Genomic DNA, 19840 nt, shown 5'->3' with positions numbered 1-19840 from the left:
AAAATTAGCCGGGCATGGTGGCGCATGCCTGTAGTCCCAGCTACGTGGGAGGCTGAGGCAGGAGAATCATTTGAATCCGGGAGGTGGAGGTTGAGGTGAGCTGAGATTGTGCCATTGCACTCCAGCCCATGCAACAGGAGCCAAACTCAGTCTCAAAACAAAAAGATAATTCTCTAAATTTTCTTTTCTATTTTGCTTATTGTTATCCGATGTATGTTTCATGAGAGAAACATAAATGCTGAATATGTTGAAAACATGCTAGATGAAAAGTCACAAAAGAACTAGTTGGAAAGAGGCAAAGTAGTATAGTCAAAGTAGGCAAACAAGCCCCTCCACTTACTAGCTGATTGTAGGCATCATCTGGCCCTGTGAGGCACAATTTTCTCCATTGTCTAACAGGAATAGTAGCAATTCCTTCTTTATCTTTCTCATTGGGTTGTGCAAGATTCAAATAAGAGAATATTGTAATCTCTGAAGTACTACACAAATGTGAGTCACTACAGTTAAATGATGTCACAGGTTAGATTAATTATAATGGAAGATTTTCAAAGCTATTACTGTTACTCTGTAAAAGTCTGAGTAGACAAAGACAGCATTCACATATTTTTATCTTTCAGATGGGTGTGGGAGGGAGGTGGGACAGTGGAGCTAGAGGAGGGTCCAAGTTGAATATATGAAATTTATAACACAATAAAATGCAGTGAACTGAAGGACTTGGAACAAACTGCATTTTTTTTTTATCCTCTTCATGATCTGCTTGCAATAGATTTTCCCAAATTATCCCCAAAGCAAGAAAAGACACTGAATAATACAGGTAGATTTTTAAAATAAGCTCTAAAAAAATAAGAAATGCATTAATGGCTTGTCCATGAAAAGGAAATTAAATAAAACAATCAAAGTATATCTTCCACTGACTAAAATAGAGAGAATTCAACCATTTTATAATTGCCATCTTCACTGTAATCTTAGCTGATAAGTAGGTTTGGAGAGAAGCTAAACTGAGAGGTATTGCTCTCCTTCCACTCCTCTGACAAGAACAGAAAGTCTGAGTCATAAAATAGAGGCCTTAGCCACTAGTTAGAATTTCAGATTTGTCATTTCTGTGGAACCATTTTAAGAACTGATATGTTTTATAAAAACCCAAGACATTTAACGCCTGATGTTTTTGAGGAATAAGTATGTGTGCGTACTTGTGGATTCTTACATGGGTTTGAGTCTGTGTATTTGGTGGTTCATGCTTTTCAAACATTTCAATCTTAAGCAAATTCACCCCCATAACACATTCTGGTCTCATTAAGGCAAAGTCACTGGATAAATTATTTTTGTTTTCCTGTCTCAGTGCTCAAATTTTCCACTTAATTAGTCAGTGGATGGATTTTATTTATCTGGCAAGAAAAAGTCCAACATCACAAACATTTAGTTTCTCTCTCTCTCTTTCTCTCTTGTTTCACTCTGTTGCCCAGGGTGGAGTGCAGTGGTGTGATCTCAACTCACTACAACCTCTGCCTGCCCTTGAGTTCAAGTGATTCTCCTGCCTCAGCCTCCCGAGTAACTGGGACCACAGGTGCGTGCCACCATGCCTGGCTAGTGTTTTAAATTTTAGTAGAGATGAGGTTTCGCCATGTTGGCCAGGCTGGTCTTGAACTCCTGATCTCAGGTGATCCATCCACCTCTGCTTCCCAAAGTGTTGGGATTACAGGCTTGAGCCACTGAGCCAAGTTTAGTTTTCACTTTTCTGCTGTCAAGTCCAACTACTGTGCTAAGGTGCCTAAGTTGGGTGAACTTCCAACATAATCACCTGCTCATATAAGCCCTCCAGCATAAACATTTAAACCTGGGTGGTAGCCCTGTATCACCAGTCTGCAAAGACACTGCCAATTTTATACTTTATTTTCCATGATTAGAATTTTTCAATTTGAATATTGTCCAGAGTTTGGGGACTGGGATATTTATGCAGATTGGGCCACCTCCATCCCAGGGAAAGCCTCTGATTATCAGAATATGGGCAGATTTACTCATCTGGAAAAAAACCAAAGGCTTATGCTCTTCTCTCAGGATGATGGGTGAATAGTTGCTCTACCTTGTTCTTTAACTTAAACAAAAAATCCCTCAACTGGCTGTACCCCCAACAACTGTAATATTTGGAAGCATTTAGAGCAGAAATATAAAGACACATGTACTTTGAGCAAGTGACCTTCTATTGCTCTTGTGTGTCATTTTGATCTGACCCATAATGTCAAAGCATAAGCACACAAAATAAATGGTTTAGTAAATTCAATCACTGTGGATACCCAAACTGTATAATGAATAACATTTCAGATACATTTGCTAGAAAATTGCTTTAGTGCTTTTTTCCATTTGGTCATCTGAAATATCTGAATTTTATCCCAATACTTTGTCCAAAGAGGAGCTATTATAACCTTGCAAGACCAGATAATTCAAAGCAGGCCAGATAATTAAAAAAGAACAATTGTTTCTGGCTGGATGTCGTGGCTCATGCCTATGATTCCAGCACTTTGGGAGGCCAAGGCGGGCGTATTACTTGAGGCCAGAAGTTTGAGACCAGCCTGGCCATCATGGCAAAACTCCATCTCTACCAAAAATGCCAGAAAAAAAAAAAAAAGTGCTGGGCCTGGTGTCATTCATACGCCTATAATCACAGCTACTCGGGAGGCTGAGGCATGAAAATTGCTTGAATTTAGGAGGCGGAGGCTGCAGTGAGCCAAGATCATGCTGCTGCACTCCAGCCTGGGTGTCAGAGCAAGACACTGTCTCAACAACAAAAAAAAGAAAACCCAAACCAAAAAACAAAACCCACAAATAAATTAAATAAAAATAAAAAAATTTCTAATTTGGTAACTGCATACACTTTACTATTTTCACTCTATTGACTTATAAAAGTTCAGCAGACTATGTTTATCTACAACAAAATCTCATTGACATAACCAGGATTAAAATTAGCTCTTGAATTGACAACCTCAGCTTAAAATAGGTTACATCACAGCTAATATTTACATGTGGCACAGTAGGAAAACTGCTCAAACCAGAGCCATCCATGAAAAAGGAGTTCCTGTAACAACTATAACAGTAATATTTGCCAATGTCAAAAGAAAAGAAGAATTACGTTTCACAAGATAGAGAAAACCAAATGCATATGGCTTCATGGCTTTCTCATTATTTAATTCTACAGTGAATGTCTAATTCAACTTCTGGCCTTCTTAATGGGAATAATCTTTAGCAAAGCTACAAATGCTAATAATTAAAATATTTCTTACAATGGTAATTGCTGTTGTGAAGGGAGTCACCTCTGATTTAAGGCTGAATTTTGGATAGTTTGGTGGCATAGTTAGATGACACTCCACTTAGAAGGATATCTTTGTAATTACTGATCATAAGAGGATATTGAGAAACTTCCTGAAAGAAAAAAATGAACAACTTAAGGGTAGCTCAGAATTGGGGTTCAGATGTACACAGGTATGTCTGGTGGATTTAGGGCTGGGGTGTGTATGTTTTGGAGGTGGTAGCGCAAGTTAACCAATTTTCGTTGTTGTTGTTGTTTTTTAAAGGAGTCTTGCCCTGTTGCCAGGCTAGAGTGCAGTGGTGCCATCTCAGCTCACTGCAACCTCTGCCTCCCGAGTTCAAGCAATTCTCCTGCCTCAGCCTCCCAAGTAGCTGGGACTACAGGTGCACGCCACCACGCCCAGCTAATTTTTGTATTTTTAGTAGAGGCAGGGTTTCACCAAGTTGGCCAGGATGGTCTGGATCCCTTGACCTCATGATCCGCCCGTGTCGGCCTCCCAAAGTGCTAGCATTACAGGCGTGTGCCCCTGAGTCCAGCCACAAGCTGACCAATTTTATGAAGTCTTGGAGGGAGTACCTGGTAACAGAATTCGCAGTGAAGACAATGTGCTGCTGGACAAGTCAGACTCCAGTACAGACCAAAGGACAGAGGGTCTGTGAGAGTGAAAGAAATATTAAAGTGTGGCAACTAATACTTGAAATCAGCCCTGATAAATTCACTCTGTATATCACCTGAAGCAGAAAGAAAAAAATGCGTTTTTCACTGGCTTTGCAATCCTCAGTCCCAGGCCCCTGATGTTGTTTTTTGCATTCTTCCCACTGCTGTCCATGGTTTCTGAGAATCCCCAAGGAGAGCATAACACACAGAGCAGATTATTTCACTTGTCTTTCTCTGTGAGCATTATTGGCTGGAAACAGTCTTGGGAGGGCAAAACCAAGACAAAACAAGCAAAAAACCCAAAATACAAACAATACCTAGGTAGGAGCATGGTCTGCATAGTTCTGGCACTGTTAACAGCAGCACCGACGTAGGTGCCAGTGTGTGATGACCAGGAATGGTTCGTAAGACATTCCGTAGTGATTCTGCCATACTGGGCAATTCAGGGAAGAAGAAACAGTCTGAAAGGACCTGGAATCCTTAAAGAGCAAGTCCAAATTTATTTTTATTAAAAAAAAATTTTTTTTCGAGATGGAATTTCACTCTGTCGCCCAGAGTGAAGTGCAGTATCACCATCCTGGCTCACCGCAACCTCCACCTCCCTGGTTCAAGCCATTCTCTTGCCTCAGCCTCCTGAGTAGCTGGGACTACTGGTGTGTGCCACCATGCCTAGCTATTTTTTTCTGTATTTTTAGTAGATATGGTGTTTCAGCATCTCTCAAACTCCTGACTTCAGGTGATCTGCCTGCCTTGGCCTCGGCCTCCCAGCGTGCTGGGATTCTAGGCGTTAGCCACTGTGCCCAGCCACAAGTCCAAATTTAACTGAAAATTTGACATTATTTGTATCTACAAACTAATGAAGTTAATAGACATTTGGGTGAATATTCATCATTTTATTGGTAGTTTTGTGATAACCTTTGTGGGACAGATCTTGATTCATGATGACTGAAATATAACTAGCTCATGCCTTTGTTTCAAATTATGCAATAATAGTTGTATTGAAACATACACACACACATGTATTTACTAATTTTAAAATTTTGTAAAGCTTTACTTCTTAAGAAATGAGCTGCGTGGGTGTGGTGGCTCATGCCTATAATTCCAGCACTTTGGAAAGCCGAGGTGGGTGGATTGTTTCAGGTCAGGAGTTTGAGATCAGCCCGGCCAACACGGTGAAACCCTGTCACTACTAAAAATACAAAAATTAGCCGGGCATGGTGGCAGGCACCTGTAATCCCAGCTACTCAAAAGGTCGAGGCATAAGAATTGCTTGAACCTGGTAGACAGAGGTTGCAGTGAGTCAAGAATAATGCCACTGCACTCCAGCCTGGGCATTAAGGTGAAACTCAGTCTCCAAAACAACAACAACAACAACAACAACAACAACAAAAACAGTGAGCTTAACTGTTTCCACAGATTGTGTTATTTTGCTAGTGGTTATAATGCTGTACAATGAAGCCAGTTGAATATACCCAATAGAAAAGCAAAAAGATTTGATATGAGAGAAAGTGGAATAGAGGGAAAAGATACGTAGATATTGTAGGGAGATCATTTTAAAAATAAAAATGACAACTATTGAGATACAGAGATGATTTTCAAGTGTACATTTTATGTCTACATAAAATTCAACATCAGTACAACAGGTAACATTTATCAAACTTCTACGATATGACTCAAACTGTGCTAGAGCCTGAGATACAAAGATAACTAAGTCACTGACTCTGGCATGATAAATTTTCCAACTGAAAAGGAAATAAGTGGGTAATAAGTGCAATAAATAGTGTAAAAGCAATACTGTCTGACACAGAAGAAAGAGTGTAACAGCTTTTGGGAAAGTGGTTCGAGATGTCTTCACACAAGGCTCCTTCATCTGTATACCAGACATGAAGAAAACTATGTTCAGGGCTGGGTGCAGTGGCTCACACCTGTAATCCCAGACCTTTGGGAGGCCAAGGCAGGAGGATCACCTGAGGTCAGGAGTTCGAGACCATCCTGGCCAACATGGTGAAACCGTGTCTCTATTGAAAATGCAAAAATTAGCTGGGTGTTGCTGGCAGGCACCTATAATCCCAGCTACTCAGGAGGCTGAGGCAGGAGAATCGCTGAACCCAGGAGACAGAGATTGCAGTGAATTCCACAGCACTCCAGCCTGGGCAACAGAGCGAGACTCTGTCTCAAAAACAAAAACAAAACAAACAAACAGAAAAAACCCCCCAAAACAAAAAACAACAGGAAGCATAAACCAGATTTTTATTCACTGGATGAAAGCCCTTGCAGTTTTTCCCATGGTGTATTAGGAGAACCATTACATAATAAAAAGCTAGTATGACAAAAATTCAGGGGGTATTTTGGAGAATACTGGGGAATAAAGTTGGAAAGGTGAATTCCATTCAAGTCATTGAGACCTATGGTAAGTGACTGAATTTTATCTTGCAGGTGATGAGAAACCATTGAGATGTTTTAAGTAAAGAGCAACATATTTAGAGTCATGAGCTTAAAAAAAAAAAAAAAAAAAAAAAAGCACTACCAGGCATCCATACAGATGACTTTCTTTTCCTACCTCTGTCCCATTTCTTTGTGGAACCCTTTCTATATGCACATTTGCATGCTGCCTAATCATCTTTTCTAATTGTACTCATCTTAACCCTTTAATAGTGTAGGTATTGATTGTTCAATAATAGATTTTATTTCATGAGTCCATTCTTTTATGATATTGTTGTAATGATTTTTGTCAAGATAAAAATGTTTTGAAACTGAGAAACTGTATACAGATTCTTTATTTTTTTTTGTTTGTTTGTTTGTTTTGAGATGAAGTCTTGCTCTGTTGCCCAGGCTGGAGTGCAGTGGTGTGATTTCAGCTCACTGCAAACTGTGCTTCCTTTGTTCAAGTGATTCTCCTGCCTCAGCCTCCCAAGTAGCTGGGATGACAGGTGCACACCACCACGCCTGGCTAATTTTTGTATTTTTAGTAGAGACGGGGTTTCACCATGTTGGCCAGGCTGGTCTCAGACTCCTGACCTCAAGTGACCCGCCCACCTCAGCCTCACAAAGTGCTGGAATTACAAGTGTGAGCCACCATGCCTGGCCCAGGTTCTCTATTTTTAAGATCATTTTATTAATAAACATTGTGGAAAATGGCTTGTCAGTAGAATCAAGTGCTTCAGTATTTATAATGATAAAATGTGATCTCTTTAAACTTTCAAATATAGTGATTATTTAAAAGGAGAGAGTTTTAGAGTTTTCCACTGTAGGAAAAAGATTCTAGGCTTGAATGAATTAACTGTGACGTGGGAATCCACAGCCCATTTTGGTTTTTCATATATTTTTAAACATACTAAATGCAGAAAACAATGTTAAAGACTATGTTTTTGAAGAAGACATAGCTTGCTTTAAATTTAAAACACCAAATAGCAGAATAAATGGATACTTGAAGTAAATTAGCAAATTCTTAGTAGAATCACAAATTCTTACCCTATTTCAAAATGTTTCTAATTAAGAGAGAAATAGGCTTATGAAATGTGTTTTCATGGATTATTGTTTTTATACTGACTACAGTTTGAATAGTTATTTCAGAATTTTTGCCAATATTGTGAAAAAATTAAGGCTTCAAAATATCTGTTATGCAGTGCTTACTTATAATGCACATTCAGTAAACATTTAGTTGAATTATGACAGTTCTCACTATAATAAACTTGTTTCTTAAGTTGGATGCTTTTATTTAATACAATTTTTGTGTGGCCTTTGAAACTTTTGGATGATGGAGAAGTAGTGTGGAGAGTTACTGCTGTTTACTAGTGTAAAGAAGAAATCCATATTTTATTTTATTTTCTTTTTGTTTGAGATGGAGTTTCGCTCTTGTTGCCAAGGCTGGAGTGATCTGGGCTCACTGCTACCTCAGCCTTCCAGATCCAAGCAGTTCTCCTGCTTTAGCCTCCCGAGTAGCTAGGATTACAGGCATGCGTCACCATAACCGGCTAACTTTTCGTAATTTTAGTACAGACAGGGTTTCTCCATGTTGGTCAGGCTGGTCTCGAACTCCCAAGCTCAGGTGATCTGCCCGCCTTGGCCTCCCAAAGTGCTGGGATTTCAGGCATGAGCCACCACGCCCAGCCAAAATTCATATTTTCTTAACAGACTCTTCACAAATGCTATTCATGTCCATAATTAGACCCCCTTAATGCTTCTAGATCTCACTGGGTCTCACAATCAGTTCCACAGACATTTACCTAGCACCTATGACACTGGTTTTATTGTTCTGATATGTAGGTTTCAGTTGCTTAATATGTGTGTCCAGAGTGTTCCATTATTTCAGGGCAGAGCTCTGTTTTTCTTATCCTCCTCTTTCCTTTTATCCTTTTGTCTCTGTGCCATCTTTTAACAAAGCATAGGATACAGAATTCCAATTCCATATCAGCAAATTGCAAATCACTTTTATTGATAACACTTAGAAAAAAAAGAAGTGGGGGTTAGGAAAAGGGATGTAAGGAAAAGTGAATGGTGGCCCAGCTTGGTGCCTAAGAGCTCTGGCTCAGGTGTCAAAAGTGGGTTCCAATCCTCTCCTGATCACTCATTAACTGTGACCTTGGGCAAGATACTAAACTTCTACTAACCTCCATTTCCTCATCCATAAAATGAGGATGACACTAATGACTATCTTATAAGGTGGTTTTAAGTTTTAAACAACATAATGCATAGGCCAGGCACAGTGGCTCACACCTGTAATCCCAGCACTTTGGAAGGCCGAGGTGGGCAGATCATGAGGTCAGGAGTTCGAGACCAGCCTGACCAACATGGTGAAACCCCATCGTTACTATAAATACAAAACTTGGCTGGGCATGGTGGCATGCACCTGTAGTCCCAGCTACTCAAAAGGCTGAAGCAGAAGAAGCACTTGAACACAGGAGGTGGAGGTTGCAGTGAGCTGAGATCATGGCACTGCACTCCAGCCTGGGCGACAGAGCGAGACTCCGTCTCTAAATAAATAAATAAATGGAGTAATGCTTACAAAACTTAGCACATGGTTATCACCAGATAGATGTTATGACTGGTATGTAAATATGAATAAGCAAGGAGGTTTTTGCAGTAAAACGGAAGAGGTAAAGAGAGCTGAGGAAGCAACTGCTACCTTTGTTTTACAGTTTTTTCTTTATTAAAATGAGAACTCAGATGTACTTTGGATGTCCTTTAGCCAGAATAATTTCTGGAAAGATCCCAAGATATATTAACATGTATACTATAGAAAAGGTTTGAAAAATAGCTCCTCTGTTGTGCAATGAAGGCCGGCATTCCAGAGAACCTTTCATACATTCACTTTTAAATTCCTGTGTCCCTAAAACCATGGTGTAAACAGAAATGACAGGACTTAAAGCTCTAAGTTATAAAAATCAGAAAGGACCAGACACATTTAAATAATGCCTCAGCATGCAAGCCATTTGTGATAAAGCAAATTAATTTCTAATTTTCTTATTGTAACTTAGGGGAAGTGGTCTTTTGAAAAGTTCATATTAAGCAAGAAATGAAAACAGGAAATGGATTTTGTAGTCTTCAGTCTTATTAATCTAAGATGCCAAATGGCACTGACAATTTCATGGTCTGCCTTTGTTTCAGTGATGGCAAAAATAAAAAACAGGCCAGGTGAGGTGGCTTGCGCCTGTAATCCCAGCACTTTGGGAAGCCTAGGCAGATGGATTAATTTGAGATCAGGAGTTCAAGATCATCTTAGTCAACACGGTGAAACCCTGTCTCTACCAAAAATACAAAAATTAACCAGGCGGTACTGGCGTGCACATGTAATCCCAGCTACTCGTGAGGCTGAGGCAGGAGAATCAGTTGAACCTGGAAGGCGGAGGTTGCAGTGAGCCCAGATCAGACCACTGCAGTCTAATCTGGGTGACAGACTGAGACCCTGTCCCCCCACAAAAAGAAAATTAAATTAAAAAATAAAAAACAATTGGGAGGCCAAGGTGGGTGGATCACCTGAGGTCAGGAGTTCTAGACCAGCCTGGCCAACAAGATGAAACCCCATCTCTACAAAAATACAAAAATTAGCTGGGCATGATGGAGGGTACCTATAATCCCAGCTACTTAGGAGGCTGAGGCAGGAGAATCACTTGAACCTGAGAGGCAAAGGCTGTTATGACCTGCGACTCTGCCACTGCACAGCCTGGGTGACAGGCTCCGTCTCAAAAAAAAAGAAAAAGAAAAAGTAAAAACAAATGAAAGTCAAACAACAACAAAAAAAGCCAAAAATAAAAATTCCTGTGAGAGATTTCTTAGAGTCACTCATTATTAGCTCCTAGTAGAAATACTTCTTTAATCAAGTCCCGGTTTCCTTCTCTTTTATTGCATTCTTTTGTGAAGAATGCCTAAAGAAATTAATTCTTGTCCTTTGGTACAGGAGAGGACTACACTGTGCTTTCTGTTGAAGGCACTACTGTGTGTTTGAGTACATTTATCAAATAATTAGTAGGTGTGAGTGTCTCTGCCAATAGACATACTACATGTATTTTCAGTGATCACTTGAAAAATACACCATAAGCTAATAATTGCTGACATTAACAAACAACAGGTATGAAGAGGCTGGTCACAAAAAGTACATGTAGTTCCATGTGTTTTTTTAAATCTGTTTGAAATGAAGTTTAGCATATCTATAGCACACAGCATGAAACATGTCACACATTGTGAATCTAACATTGTGTATAACGTATTCATAAGAATTATATTTTAGCATTTATCTTCAAATCAAAGTTAAAAGTTTCAAGATGCACAAAAATGGTTAACTTTCTATGAGAACTCTGAGAAATCACAGAAGACATGAAAATGAGGGCTGGAAGAAGAAGTAAGAACTTAGAAGGCCAGGTTGGGTGCAGTGGCTCATGCCTGTCATCCCAGCACTTTGGGAGGCTGAGGTGGGCAGATCACCTGAGGTCAGGAGTTGGACACCCACCTGGACAACATGGAGAAACCCCATCGCTACCAAAAATACAAAATTAGCCTGGTGTGGTGGCACATACCTGTAATCCCAACTACTTAGGAGGCTGAGGCAGGGGAATTGCTTGATTCCCTGGGAGGTGGAGGTTGTGGTGAGCCAAGATTGTGCTATCGCACTCTGAACTGGGAAACAAGAATGAAACTCTGTCTCAAGAAGAAAAAAAAAAAAAAAAAGAACCTAGAAAGCCAAAGTGGAATTCTAAGATGACATGGATCTAAAACATAGAAAAGAGAAAGGACTGATGGAAAAAAGGAATGGAAAAAAATAGGAATTATTAAACAGAAGCATTAGATTCAAGTAACCCCAAAGCAATCATCAAAGTAGATGTTAACAGCATTTCAATACATGTTATGACTATGAAAAGTGTAATTCTAAATATTAGGTCCTTATGTTTTAATATACCAGCAAACACAATATTTTGTTTCTAATTTAACAAATTTTTAAGAATGTTATGTTAGTTGTGACATATTTCCAATAAATAATTATGTTCCCCAAGGACACTGGGTACAATAAAGTGGGTCTGACAATTAACTTATCTTTGAAAACAGAGCCCTTTGTTAGTTACAGGAATAGACTGGAACATGATTCTCCTCTCCTGCTTGGAGAATTCACGAGTTGTGTTTTCTTTATGAATATTGGAAATTCTTTTAGCCAAATGAAGGGCGTGCATTTCTTAGGCGAGGAGTTACCAGGCTGCTAATCCTGATGCAGCGGTTCTCGAAGTATTCCCAGAAGACCCGTAGTAGCACCAGAAGCACTAGAGGGCTTGTTGGAGACACCAGTTTTTCTAGGCAGGGTATGGTGGCTCATGCCTGTAATCCTGGCACTTTGGGAGGCCGGACTCCTGAGGTCAGGAGTTCGAGACCAGCCTGGCCAATATGGTGAAACCCCATCCCTACTAAAAACACAAAAATTAGCTGCTGGGTGTGGTGGTTCACACTTGTAATCCCAGCACTTTGTGAGGCCAAGGCTGGTGGATTACCTGAGGTCAGGAGTTCAAGACCAGCCTGGACAACATCATGAAATCCTGTCTCTACTAAAAATACAAAAATTAGCTGGGTGTGGTGGTGCATGCCTGTGATTCCAGCTATTCAGGAGGCAGAGACAGGAGAACTGCTTGAACCTGGGAGGCAGAGGTTACAGTGAGCCAATATTGTGCCACTGTACTCCAGCATGGGCGACAGAGCAAGATTCCATCTTAAAAAAAAAAAAATATTAGCCAGGTGTAATGGTGGGCACCTGTAATCCTAGCTACTTGGGAGGCTGAGGCAGGAGAATTGACTGAACCTGGGAGGCAGAGGTTGCAGTGAGCCGAAATCATACCATTGCACTCTAGCCTGGGCGACAAGAGAGAAAACTGTGATTTAAAAAAAAGGCTGGGTGTGGTGGGTTATGCCTGTAATCCCACCACTTTGGTAGGCTGAGGCAGGCCGATCACCTGAGGTGAGGAGTTTGAGACGAGCCTGGCAAACATGGTGAAACCCCATCTCTACAAAAACACGAAAATTAGCTGGGTGTGATGGCACGCAGCTGAAATCCCAGTTAATCAGGAGGCTGAGGCAGAATAGTTTGAACCTGGGAGGTGGAGGTTGCAGTGAGCTGAGATTACGCCATTGCACTCTAGCCTGGGTGACGGAGCGAGACTCCGTCCCAAAAACAAAAAGAGAAACACCAGTTTTCTGATTCCACCAAAGACCTAATGCCTCAGAAACTATGAGGGCAGAACCCAGCAATCTGTGCTTTCACAAGCTCTCCAGGAGTTGCTGAAATTTAAGAATCGTCCTAAAAAGTGGCCCTCATAATCAGATGCCAGGTAAGGAAGGACAACATTATTACCTATATGTGTGGTGTGTTAACAGGCTTTATGAAACACGTGAAGACCTAAATCAAACACCTTCTGTATAAGATATTCCCTGATCACATTAATGAAATAAAACTGTATTTCCTTTACTTTTCTACTGCTACAGTAGAAAGTAATTTCCTTCACTTTTGCTACTGCTGCTGCTTCTCCCCCGATTAGGATAGTCCCAGTTTCTTATTTATCTTTGTTTGTCTTGCAGTGCACAGCATGTCACCCAGTAATTGATAGGTTTAAATGTTAAAATTAAATGGGGTGAATTCCTAAAATAAACAAATGTGGGACAATTTATTGCACTCTGTTCAAGTTCCCATTTTGAAGTGGAATTCAAACAAACATGACAGTAAAGGGGGACAGTGAGCCCAGGTATAAGATAAAAGGAGAAAGGGAAGAAATACAGAGAATTACACAGGAGGAAGTGTCAAAGACTGCTAAGTATAAGCCACCTTTACCTCTGAATATTGGTTTTCCTTTGAATTGTGGTATGTGCTCAAATTGCTTATTAGTTATATCATAGAGTTGTTGGAAGATTCTTTCAATTAAAATTTCAAATGTAACTTTAAAATAGTTTGGATTCCGTCCTACTGAGCACTGGGCACCGTCTGTGGAGCTAGTGGAACAGGGCTGAATAGGGTCCTGCTTGAAAGGAACTCAGCCTAGTGTAGTTTCTCAGCCTCAGCACTGTTGGCCTATGGGGCCCAATAATCCTTTTCTGTGAGGGGCTGTCCTGTGCACTGCAGGATGTTTAGCAGCATCCCTGGCTTCTACTCAGTAGATACCAGTATCAATCTCCTCCTAGAAGTGACAATTAAAAATATCACCAGGCTTTGCCAGTTTTCCCTGAGGAGCAAAATTGTCTCCAATTGAAATCCACTGGGGTAGTGGGAGAAACAGATAAAAAGATAGACGTTTTTCATACACATGCGGTGATACCATAGGGCTGGCTGTGCGCAGGAAGGAGCGTCTCACAAAGACTGGTGGGGGGTGGGGATGCAGGGAGGTGGAAAATTACGAAATGAGATGGGCTGAGTTGCAGTTAGCCTGTGGGAAAAATGAAGAAGAGATGAGGAAGGAGGGAGGAAGAGTGAGGAGTAATAGGGACTTATATTTGACCCTGAACAACGTGGAGGTTAGGGATGCGATCCCTGCATAGTCAAAAATCTGAGCTGCTGCACCCCAGCCTGGGCAACAGAGCAAGAGTCTGTCTCAAAAAAAAAAAAAAAAAAAAAAAAAAAAAAGTCTGAGCTTAACTTTTGACTACCCTCAAACTTTCCTAAAAGCCTACTGTTGACTAGATGCTTTACCGGTAACATAAACAATCTATTAACACATATTTTGTATGTTTTATGTCGGCATTCTTACAATAAAGTAAGCTAGAGACAAGAAAATGTTACTAAGAAAATTGTAAGAAAAAGAAACTCTATTTACTGTTCATTAAGGGGAAGTAGATCATCATAAAGGTTTTTATCCTTGTCATCTTCACATTGAGTAGGCTGAAGGAGGAGGGGGAGAGAGAGAAGAGATTGGCCTTGGTGTCTTAGGGGTGGTGAGGGTGGAAGAGCTGTAGGAGGTGGAAGGGAAGCAGGAAAGGCAGACACACTCTGTGTCACTTCCATTGAAAGAACTCTGCATATGAGTGGACCCAGGCAATTCAAACCCAACTTGTTCAGAGTCAGCTGTGCTTATTCTAGGCTAAGAAGAGAGAATTTAAAAAAATGCAGAGGCCTGAAACAGCATATTATATTAAAAGAACTCAAAGCCCGTAAAGTAGCTTTGCTACTGAAGCATACAGTGAGAAAGGGGGATCATGGGCTCTGAAATTGCAGCCACAGGTCTGCGGAACAAATTTTTCATAGCCCAAGGTCAGTCTTCTATTACCCTTTGCAGTGAGGTTATCATCATCTATTTTTCACTCGTCAGTGCTAGGGAACCCATTAAATACTTGCTACTATACTTGGTCCCAACAGTTAATAGACTGTAGCATCTTTTATTTCTTCACTTGGCCTGAGATCAGTTGAGTTTCTGCAGAATCTTAGATATGTGTTTTTTTTTCTTCTGGTTTAGATTGGGGCACTTAAAAAAAATGCATAGTTCTTGAAAATAGAGAGAAAAAATAGCATGTAGCAATTTTTGCCTTTATTCTGCCCAAACATCTCAAAAAGGAAAAAATAATTTTAAGGATAAATATTGTCATCAATTTATCTGAACTCTTTTGACTTCCTGTGAGTCTGAAAAAACAGAATCAGTCTGTTTTTAATATCTAGCATAATGCTTGATATGTAGAAGGTGTTTGACCAATGTTTATTAAAAGATAAATGTTCACTTTTGTTATTGGTAATACTAACAACAACTTAATAGAGGCTAATAATACATGATAAACTTCTCAAGGATGTGATCTCATTTGATCCCTATAACAACCCAATGAGCTAAGTGAGGAGCAGTTAACTCTAATATATGTTATATCTGATCTTTGATCCAGTATTACCCCCATCCTGCCTTCTTTTCCCTGCAGTGAAAGAAAACATGATATACCCAGAATATTGTATCCCCTATAAGTGCTTATTTTTATGGTAGATAGGTAGATGGAAAAGATAGGTATGTATTTTCAATTTTTTTTAAGTCTTAGAATTATAAAACGGTAAAGGAGTGGGAAGGGAGAGAAGCCTTAAGAGACCAACTTCTTGATTTTACAGCTAAGAAAACTGAGGCTGCATAGCCACTTAGTGCAGAGCCAGGATTATAAACCAGATCTCTGGACTCCTGTGTGGTGGTGGACACAGGAGGATATACTAATTATTGTCCTTACCTGAAAATTCCACATATCTCTAAGGAGCAGATCACCACACATGTGCACAGCCCAAGCCTGGATTGTGGAGGTTTTCCTTGTAGAGTGTGTCTTCAGTAGATAGATATGGTCCACAAGAAGGCCGGCTTCAAGGACGTAAGAAAGCACACATTCAAAACAAATAAATGTATGCCTATTCTTTTAGACCAGTACCTAACAATGATATCCAGGTGTCCAAATATAATAGCTTCTCTGTTTTTTCTTTCCAGAAAAGGAAACAAGGTCTTAGAGAGGTTAAATTTTGCATAGGATTTTGTTAGCCAAGTCAGCATCTGTTTGCATCTTAAAAATGAGTCATACCTATTTCTTCTAAGTAGGAGAGGAGGGCAGCTGGAATTTCCCAGCTCACTCCTTGTCACTGCTTCCTGCCTCTGCTGCCCTTTGTCCTCCACAGCACACTTCATTGGCTAAAAAGTGAACCAGATACTACATTACCTCGGGGCAGTTGTAAGTACTGAGTCAGATGCCTCAGACTTGTGTGATGGGAAGTTTAGAATGAGACCAATGTCTTACTTTAACAACAGCATGAATAATTTAATCTCCTTTGAGATTTTATTACTCAGTATTTTACCCAGAAAGAAACACAGATGACACTCAGCCTATCAAAGGCCATCTGGGACTGACAAACTCAGAGCTTGTTATAGATGACAAAGCTCAGTGGATGGGTCATCATTGAAAGAAAGAGAAACATTTTAAACTGTTGTGTTTCTCTCCTTGCTCACATGGGAAAAAAAAAAAAAATTCTTGGCTGGCCACGGTGGCTCATGCCTGTAATCCCAGCATTTGGGAGACATACATGGGTAGATCCCTTGAGGTCAGAAGTTCAAAACCAGCCTGGCCAACATGGTGAAACCCTGCCTCTACTAAAAATACAAAAATTAGCTGGGCATGATGGCTTGCACCTGTAATTTCAGCTACTTGGGAGGCTGAGGCAGGAGAATTGTTTGAACCTGGGAGGTGGAGCTTGCAGTGAGCCGAATCTGTGGCACTGTACTCTAACCTGGGTAACAGCCTGAGACTCTGTTTCAAAAAAAAAAAAAAAAAATCCTTAACCTCAGGCTAAGTAAGCATTGTTGTATAGGGTGTCATCCGCTAATCTTGCTTGTTCCTGAACCTTGAAAGAACCAGGGCCTTGCTTTGGGGGTTGGGGGTGTGGGGTACAAGTGTGTGTGTCCTCTAGAAGAAGACAGCACTGAGAAAAGAAGGAGAGGATCTTGGAAATTTGTTCATTTCCTACTGCAGTTAGCCTTGTCTGGGGCTCTCACTTTAGCACTTAAAATAACATACTCCCTTGCACAGCTGTTATTTTTTCTCTTCATGTGTACAACTTAAATTATCCAATGGCCTTGCTTTGAGGATATTCATCCTATCTTATTGATCCTCTCACTGTGTAGAACAATGGAGAACACAGTAAAAAACCCTCAACAGATACGACTTACACTAAATTAACTCTATGAATTCAAAGTTTTCAGATGGTACTTAATCACGTAAGCCTGGATCTCCAAAACTTCATCTGCCACGGGAAAAATCAAAGCTTGTAAAATGATTAAACTTGTAAAGGAATTAAACTCTAGGATTCACTCATTTTATCATTGGTATTTTCACTCTAAGAGCTTTTCTTTTCCTCTCTGGTGCTTAAAAACAAAGTAAAACTAGACAAAACAAGATTAACTCAATTAAAACCCCTGTGACTTTAAAAAAAAAAGACAAGAATAATGAGCAAGTGTCTAGTTAGGCCAATAGATGTCCTTAACATCTGTGAGCTGGGGACACAAATGAACATGAAGGGCGAAGAAGAGCACCAACCCCTGCTTTTCCTGCTCCTGCTGTTGCAGAGGGTCAGGCTTGGAGACCACATATGGTCAGCTCAACACATGAGTCCACCAAGCAACCTGTGAGGAACTCTTGTTTCTAGAGTTGTGCACACCATGCAGTGTGGTCCACTCACAGAAGCACAGAACAGTCGCTGGCTGGGCCAGAGGTCCATTCAGGCGTTGGAATCGGTCTCAATGCCGTTTAGGCATGAGTCTGGGGTCCTGGGTACCAGATGGATGGTGTAGGTAGGGAGTGTTCTGTACTAGGTGAGCATCAGGTTCCATTGGGCATGTTCCCTTGTCCAGTAGTATGCTAGCTCTGAGGGGTGTGGCTAGCCTTGAGCTCTCTAAAAGGCAGGACTGGGGGCAAAGCTCCCAGTTGCTCAGGCCTATGGGTAGTACTGCTTAAAAATTTTGAGAACTAGTTTAAAATACAAATGCCTCCATCCTTTAGCAGTTCATAAGCATGATGATTGGGTGTTCACAGGAATGTGTGAGATGTGCCACCCTCCTTATGAGCCAGCACATTACCTGTCTGACCTGAAAACAAAATGCAAATTTCTGGATCCTCCCCTGCCCCACCCGGCACCCCCCTACCCCCCGCAACATCATGAAGTATCAGCTCTGTAGTAAGTCCCAGGAATCTGCTGTGTAGTCACCGGTTGATATTCTGGTGTTTCCTGGTTTGGCTCTGCTGATTTGGGGGATGTTTACCAGTAGGAGAGCAGCCTGCTTCCGCTGCCTTCCTCCCTTGCTGCCCTCCCCCATACCCTGGTGACTCAGGCTCCTCCTGCTCCTCCTGTTGCTGGCCTGTCTGTTGTTGCCAGCGCTACTGTGCCTTTGCAGACGCCGCCTGCTCCCTGCACGCTAGCACGAATTCTGTTTCCCTGTTGCCACTGCCGCTGTTGTTTGTTCAGTCCCTTGCTTACTGTAGGAGAACTTGTTATTGTTCTGGTTGCCACTGCTACCAAGTTGCAAACACCAGCCTCACGGCGCAAGGGGAAGGGGTTTCTTCCGTGCGTGTTCTGCCTCTGTCGCCTAGACTTTCAGACTTTGTCGCCAAGTGACAATGGCACTGTGAGACCCTAAATTATGGCCTTGCGGTTCCCACATCTCCTTTGAGTTCTTTTTTCTGTTCTCTGAGATCTGAGAAGGAGTCCATGTCCTTTAGTATTCCTGTTTTCTTGCGGTACTTCCCCCCTCCCCCACTCCAGAATTTAGGGCAGCCTTCTACTATGGTTTATCTCCCCATCCCACCAAACTTAGTATGACTTTTGTTACATTTATAAAATAGATTGCTTACAGGGTTAGACAAATACAGTTCACCCTCTGTATCCATGCCTTTAACATCCATGAGTCAAAAATATTTGGAAAAAAAATTGTGTTTGTACTGAACATGTATAGACTTTATTTTCTTGTATATTTCCTAAACTATATACTATAATTATTTACACAGCATTCATAATGTAAGTAGTGTAGTTATGATTTAAAGTATGTGAGAGAATGTACACAGGTTTTATAGAAATACTATGCCATTTTTTTTAAAACCAGGGACTGAAGCATCTTTTTAGGTATGACTTTGCTATCTAAGGGGGGCTCCTGAAACTCTTCCTCCATGAATACTAAGGGATGACTGTAATTGTTAAATCACTTCCCATTTTTGTGAACTAGTAAAGGACTGGTGAAAAACATGAAGACTGAAAAAGGCCAAAAATTAAAGAATAATATGCTTCTTCATGCCAGGTGTAATGGTGGGCACTTGTAGTCCTAGCTATTTGGAAGGCCGAGATGGGAGGATCACCTGAGCCCAGGAGTTTGAGACTATTTGCAGCGCTATGGTTACACCTGTGAATAGTCACTGCATTCTAGCCTGGGCAACACAGCTAGACCCTGTCTCTAAAAAAGAAAAATTCTGCTGTAATAAACCTACACACATGAAAGGATGTCTATGTATCTGTAGTATGTATATACGTATGTGTATAGGAAATGTGTCTATATATGTGTGTGTGTGTGTGTGTGTGTGATTGTGTGTGTGCATACTGAGTTAAGACAAAAAAATCTGCCTTCATATGTCATAAAATAATGTCTTGAGATAGCCATTCAAGTGTACTTTCTCGTTTCTCTTTTTTTTTTTCTATTTTATTCATTGGTTTTCATTGCATTTAGGAAAAAGCGACACAGCAAAACACTTAGAAGAATCAAATGTTCATCCTTTGAGAATGTGGTCTGTACATAAGAGAGAACATTTAGAATCAAATTAGGAAACTAAACCAGTTTCCCTCACCTGCAGCTAGATAAAAATTTCTAGGAGGAAAGAGAGAATCACGAAAGATTGAAGACATGACTCCCTGATAAGGGTTCTGCCCGAGTTCTG

General features: G+C 40.7%; 1 protein-coding gene and 1 pseudogene across 2 annotated transcripts in view; both read left to right on the top strand.

Moving 5' to 3' along the window:
* The window catches only part of TMC1 (transmembrane channel like 1), a 475132-nt gene that overhangs the window by 143206 nt on the left and 312086 nt on the right, over positions 1-19840 (top strand). The window lies entirely within an intron of this gene.
* On the top strand, positions 17912-18007 carry LOC120360753 (small nucleolar RNA U13; annotated as a pseudogene).

The sequence above is a fragment of the Saimiri boliviensis genome, chromosome 2, assembly GCF_048565385.1.
Source record: "Saimiri boliviensis isolate mSaiBol1 chromosome 2, mSaiBol1.pri, whole genome shotgun sequence".
Lineage (NCBI taxonomy): Eukaryota > Metazoa > Chordata > Mammalia > Primates > Cebidae > Saimiri > Saimiri boliviensis.
This window is presented reverse-complemented; position numbering and strand designations above follow the sequence as displayed.